The 5,911-nt window shown below is 38.2% G+C and overlaps 1 pseudogene; it reads left to right on the plus strand.

Annotated features, from left to right (window-relative positions):
• The first annotated feature begins 304 nt into the window (after nucleotides 1-304).
• On the plus strand, nucleotides 305-3,048 carry LOC143402116 (olfactory receptor 12D3-like; annotated as a pseudogene).
• Nucleotides 3,049-5,911: the final 2,863 nt, after the last annotated feature.

Raw genomic sequence — 5,911 nt, forward strand, 5'->3', positions numbered from 1 at the left:
ATCATGACAGTTCCAAAGAGGATCAACTAAGGTTAAAAACTCCAACATCTGATGTGAAGGAGGAGTTGAACACCTGATTGGCAAAGAGTACAGAAGGTGGTGCCTAGATATCTTGGTAAATTTCAAACACTAATAAATTTGAAATATAATTGGTATTGAGATGATGGAGGGTTGAAATTATTAATAATGACAAAATCTAGTGTTACAATTAGGAGAAAGTGGCTAAGGTAGGATGCAATGATTACCATACTATTGAATCTTAAGGAAGAGGGGAGGTAAAGGATGTTCAAGGAAAGGGGCGAGCATGAGTGAAATCCTTGTTGGAGAAAACCTTGGCACATTTGTGTAATTGAAAACTACCAAGGAAGATCAGATCTGAGAAATAGCAAAGCTTAGACTGCAGAGCTAAGCCACAGTTGGATCCTGGAGGATTTGTAAGCAAATGTAATTAGAAGATATTAAAGTGGTTCAAATAGAAATGTTATATTATAACATTTGGGCTATTTCCAACTTTAAATATTATGGATATTAATTCTATAAACACAATTTTTTTTCCTCTGGGAAGAATACCCAGATGTACAATTGTTGGGTCATATGATAGGTTCATTTTTAACTTAGTAAGAAAGTGACATACTTTCAATATGACTAAGCATTACATCTTGGCTAATGTTAAATTTGTGATCCAGTTTCCCTGCATCCTTACTAGTATTTGGTGTCATAACTATTTTTATTCTAGCCATTTTGATAGATGTGTTGTGATATCTTTCCATTATTTTAATTTGCACTGGGCTAATGAAAAAATGAACATCTTTTCATGTGGTAGTTTGCTATCTGCATGTCATTTTCTGTTCATATCTATTTATGTGTTTTGATGATTGTTTATTGGACTTTTTGGTTTTATACTGTTGAGTTTTTAGAGCTCTATGAAATATGTGGTTTGGAAATATTTTCTCCCAGTCTGCAACTTGTCTCTTTCCATTCTTTAATGTAGTGTTTTGCAGAGCAATATTTTTGGAGTGTGTGTGTGTGTGTGTGTGTGTGTTGAGGTAATTGTTTAAAATTTCTTCTTTATGGGTCATGCCTTGGGCTTTAAGTTTAAGAATTCTTCATCAAGCTCTAGATTGTCGAGTCCCATGACTAAACACTCAAGATCACTCCAGGTGAACTGGGCTGGCATGAAATAATCACACAGACACAGAGAAATACCTTTTGCTTTTGGTCTTGTGATAGCTCCTCTGACCTTAGGGGTCTGTGGAAACAGAGAGCAAGGAGCACCCACTGAACCCTTTTATTGAGGAGAAGCCATTCAAATGAGGCAAGGAGTCAGGTATCAGGGGGCTGAGTCTGGCAGGTTGACTGACATCTAGAAAGCCAACACCCAAAGTCAGAGAAAGAGAAAGGGACACACAAAGAGTGTTTCCATGGAACATTCTATTCCAAACAGGGCAAAGAGATAATATACAAAGGAACAGATGAGCATAGCTCAATCCATAAGGTGACATGCCTATGTCTGAAGAGGTGTCCTCAACCTCCAGGACCCAGGCAATGTCCAGGTCACTACGAGATGTAGTAACAGTCAGAACCTCCCCGCTCAGGGAAGGAGGATGTGAATCATTCAGACTGGCTCCCTATAGCTAATGATGCAAATTCTGCTGTTTTTTTTTAACCCCTTCTATTTACACAATAACTTGGGTTTTGTGGGCTTTTATATCTCTTAGTTTCACTGAAGGTTTAGGTTGTCAGGAAGGATGTGTCTATTTCTTGTGAAATTTTCGCACCTTAGAAGTGGAAAAAATCCCACGAAATTATATCTATATTACTGCTAGAACCTGCAATCACAAATTGAATAGCTATTTCCTTTGTATGTTTAAAACTTATCTAAACTCTAATTCTAATGCTATACATGAGGTTATGGTCAGGTCCCACATATAAAAAAAGTTCCCTTTATCCATATCTGACCTATTCATAATATGCTGCTTTTATTAGTCTAATGTCATTTTATTAATGTACTAGGTATGTTGACATTCCTTAATTTTGTTGTCCATAAACCAGCTTTACTATTTTTTTGGGGGGTGCTGGAGATAGAACCCAGGATTTCTAACATGCTAGATAAGTGCTCTACCACTGAGCTATATCCCCATCTCTTTGCTATTCTTAAACATTACTGATACTGTAGTTCACAACCTAGATTAATCCAAATAGTAAACTTGCTTAACTTAAGCCCCACAGTTTAAAATTAAGCATTAGTAAAAAATAACTAATTAGTTTTTTATTTGCTCCCCAGAGGGACGGAGAATGTCACTACAGTGGATGAATTTCTTTTACTCAGCCTGACCAGTATTCAGTAGCTGCAGGCAGTCTTCTTTGTGAGGTTTTCAATTATTTACCTGATCAACTTGGTTGGAAATGGAGCGATATTTTGATTGTAATTTTGAAAACCAAACTCCATCCCCTATGTATTTCTTTTTGGCAAACCTTTCTTGCCTGGATATTTGTTATTCTTCAGTGACACTGCCCAAGGTGCTTATGAACCTGCTCTCCACTCGCAGGGCCATATCTTTCCTTGGCTCAGCTACACTTCTTCCACTTTCTGGGAAGTACTGAGGCCATCTTGCCAGCAGTGATGGCTTTTGACCACTTTGTGGCCATCTGCAACCCATTTCTCTACACTGTCATCATGAACCCCCAGCTGGTATTCTGTTGGCAGCTGTTGTGTGGCTCATTAGCTTCTTCTATCCTCTGATGCATTCTGTCATGACTGCACACGTGGACTTTTGCCATTCTCTGAAACTCAACTACTTCTACTGTGATGTGAAACCCCTCCTGGAACTGGCCTGCAGTAACACAGAACTCAACCAGTGGGTTCTTTCTGTTGTCACAGGGAGCATATCCATGGGAGCTTTCTTTCTCACTCTCCTCTCCTCTTTCTACATTATTGGCTTCCTTGTGTTGAAGATCAGGTCACGCAGGATACTCCATAAGGCTCTGTCCACTTGTGCCTCCCATTTTATGGTGGTGTGTCTCTTTTATGGACCTGTAGGTCCATAAAAATATTTGGGAGGAAGCTCTTTAAAGACTGCTATTAGCACCTAGGGGACTAAAAAGACTTATATCTGTTTTACATTAAGATTTTTATGACTTCACTATAATAAATAATTCTTTATTTGTTTTCCTATTTTTCTCTCAGGAATTTTGAGCATGAATTATATCATGGAGTTCAAAAAACATAGGAATGAACAAACCAAATTCCACAATCTCATAAAAGTTACCTTTTAATGTGGTGGAAGAATATAATAAACAAACCCATAAGTACCCATTATCAGGGTTATTAAGACCAATGGAGAACTAAAAGAGTAGGATGAAAAGGGAAGGATGAGAGCAGAAACCTGATGTATAATAAAGAACTTGTCTGTTCTTTTTCTCTGGTGCCTAGTATAGAGCTTCTAAAAACCTAGGAATTTCCCAAGTGGCAGAAGTGTCTTGGTTATTTATGAACCACCTGGATTATACTTGTTTATCCTCATGTCATGATTTGTGGTAGGCCCCAGGATAGCTTAGGATGGGGGCTGACCATGCTCGAATGATTATCCAAGTCATTGGAGATTTGGGGCTTTGAATCATGGTGATAGTATCCTGACCTTCATGAGATGAGGAGGGGGGCTAGAGATTGAGTTTAGCTACATGGTCAATAATTGAATCAACTATGCCTTTGTAAGAAAGCCTAAGTAGAAACTTGACACTAAAGTTCAGGAATGCTTCTTGGATGACAGTATTGTCCATAGTTTTGAACACCAGTGTGCTAGAAGAGTAATGTACCTTAACAAGACAGAAAGTTTGTGTTTGGGACCCTCACAGAGCTTGCTTGATGAATTTCCCCTTTGTGTATTATTTTCTGTGATAAAACTGTAATCATAAGTATATCACTTTCCTCAGTCCTGTGAGTCACTTGAGGGTGTGCTAGAGACCTCCAAATTTGTATCCAGATATCCATGGGTGAGGATGATCATTTCTGATCCTGAAATCTACAGATTATACCTGGAATGAGGACAGTCTTTTGGAGGACTGTGCTCATAACCTGTGAAATTTGGTCTAATTTCAAGTAGTTGGTATCTGAAGTCATTACAGTCTTTCACTCTTCTCTCTTACACAGACACTTGTACCTATGCACACATATACATACTCCCCCAAATCCTTAAACTATCTTAATTTTTCTACACTTTTCAGCCATTTGCTAGTCTGATAATATGATGATGCTGGCCCACAGGTATGAGCTGGTTGTTGGTGGAGAAAAACACTGTATTCCCTTAGAGATGTGATTAGCAGAATATCTGTCAGACAAAAAATGGATGAAATTATTGTAGCAGGCAGCAAAGTTGGAATGACAATCGGGGAATTTTTACCTACATGGTTAACACTAATGACAAACTGATCATGGGAAAAGTTCTATTCAAACCAGTATGAATATTGACTGCTTGCTCTGTATCAGGAGTGGATGAGCTAAAAGTTGATATTAACTGATTCAATGGAAAAAAATCACAATTCCTCCCTCACTTAAGTTCACAGTCCTGAGCGAGTTCTAAGGGGCTGTCAATTGATGGAGATGCAGGGTACTCGTGAAGGAAGACCTGCAGTGCCACAGAAAGAATATATAGTAACAAAATTTTTCCTAGCTTTTGTCCAAAAGAGAGCTTTGTCTGTTTATCTGTATGATTGCACACTTTGGAAAGACAAATATTCAGGTCTTTTAAAAGCTTTGGTTACAAAGCTTTAACCAAGACAGCAACAGGTAGCACAGACGCTTTTTATGGTCCTCTGTTAGACTGGAGAGTAGGTGTTGCTGCATTAAAGTCAGGTGATAAAAATATCACTTTTCTGAGTCCACCTCACAGTGGGTTCACAATTTCCACAGGGCACCACTAGCCATTTCTAGATTTCTGACCATACAACTGAGTTGTGTATACTTGGTAGTTGTCATAAGTGATTTGGTGAATGCATTATTTTCAGCACTCATTAGCAAGAAGAATCAGAAGTATTTTGTACTTACTTGAGATGAACAACAGATCATATTCACAGTCTTGTCTCAAGGCCATATTAATTCTCTGACTCTGTCACTGAACAATCCAATTGGCTATTGATCATCTGAAAATTGAGTCAAAAACATTACTGACTTACTAAGCATTACTGGACCTATTGAGCTGGAAGGGGTGCAGGCTTTCATAAGAAATATGTACTCCACAGGCAGAGGAATAAACTCTCTTCTAACTGATGAAGTGTTTCAAGGTGTAGAGTCATCTGGAGAATGTTACGCATACTCTTTAATGAAACAAAAATACAAGTCTTCAAATCTGGCACCTTCTATAACCTAGAGATATTTTTTGAGTTTTGGAGACAGCATAAGTTATATTTAGGAGTACTTTTTTGGCCCATTTATTGGATGCTTAGAAGACCAATAGCATTGAGTAGAGCCCAGAATAAAAGAGGGATTTTCAGGCATTCCAGATTCTACACAAGTGACCATGTTGCTTAGAGTGATAAGATCTAGGAGATTTTACAGTACTATTATTATCTGTATGGATAAAAATTCTATGTCTTTCCCCAGGAAAGAAAACAGGAAAGTTGAATCTTGGTCAGTTGTTGTTCTTCAACTGCCAAGTGCTTCAACTTTAAGTGACAAATGGAGTATCTGTGGGCCTATTTGCATAAGTTATATCCCAGCAAGGTTAATCTAGGTACTACTCCCAAGTATATGACCTGCAAGCAGAGAGAACAAGCTTAGCTTTGGTTTCTTCCTACAGGGTTTGTGTCAGCACCAATTTCTGATGGCTCAGGGAAGGTCTGATGTGTATTATAATACTTCACATCAAGGAACTCACCTTTCTATGTAGTCACTGGTGTTGTCAATAGATATTAT

This window comes from Callospermophilus lateralis, chromosome 6, assembly GCF_048772815.1.
Source record: "Callospermophilus lateralis isolate mCalLat2 chromosome 6, mCalLat2.hap1, whole genome shotgun sequence".
In the NCBI taxonomy this organism is placed as follows: domain Eukaryota; kingdom Metazoa; phylum Chordata; class Mammalia; order Rodentia; family Sciuridae; genus Callospermophilus; species Callospermophilus lateralis.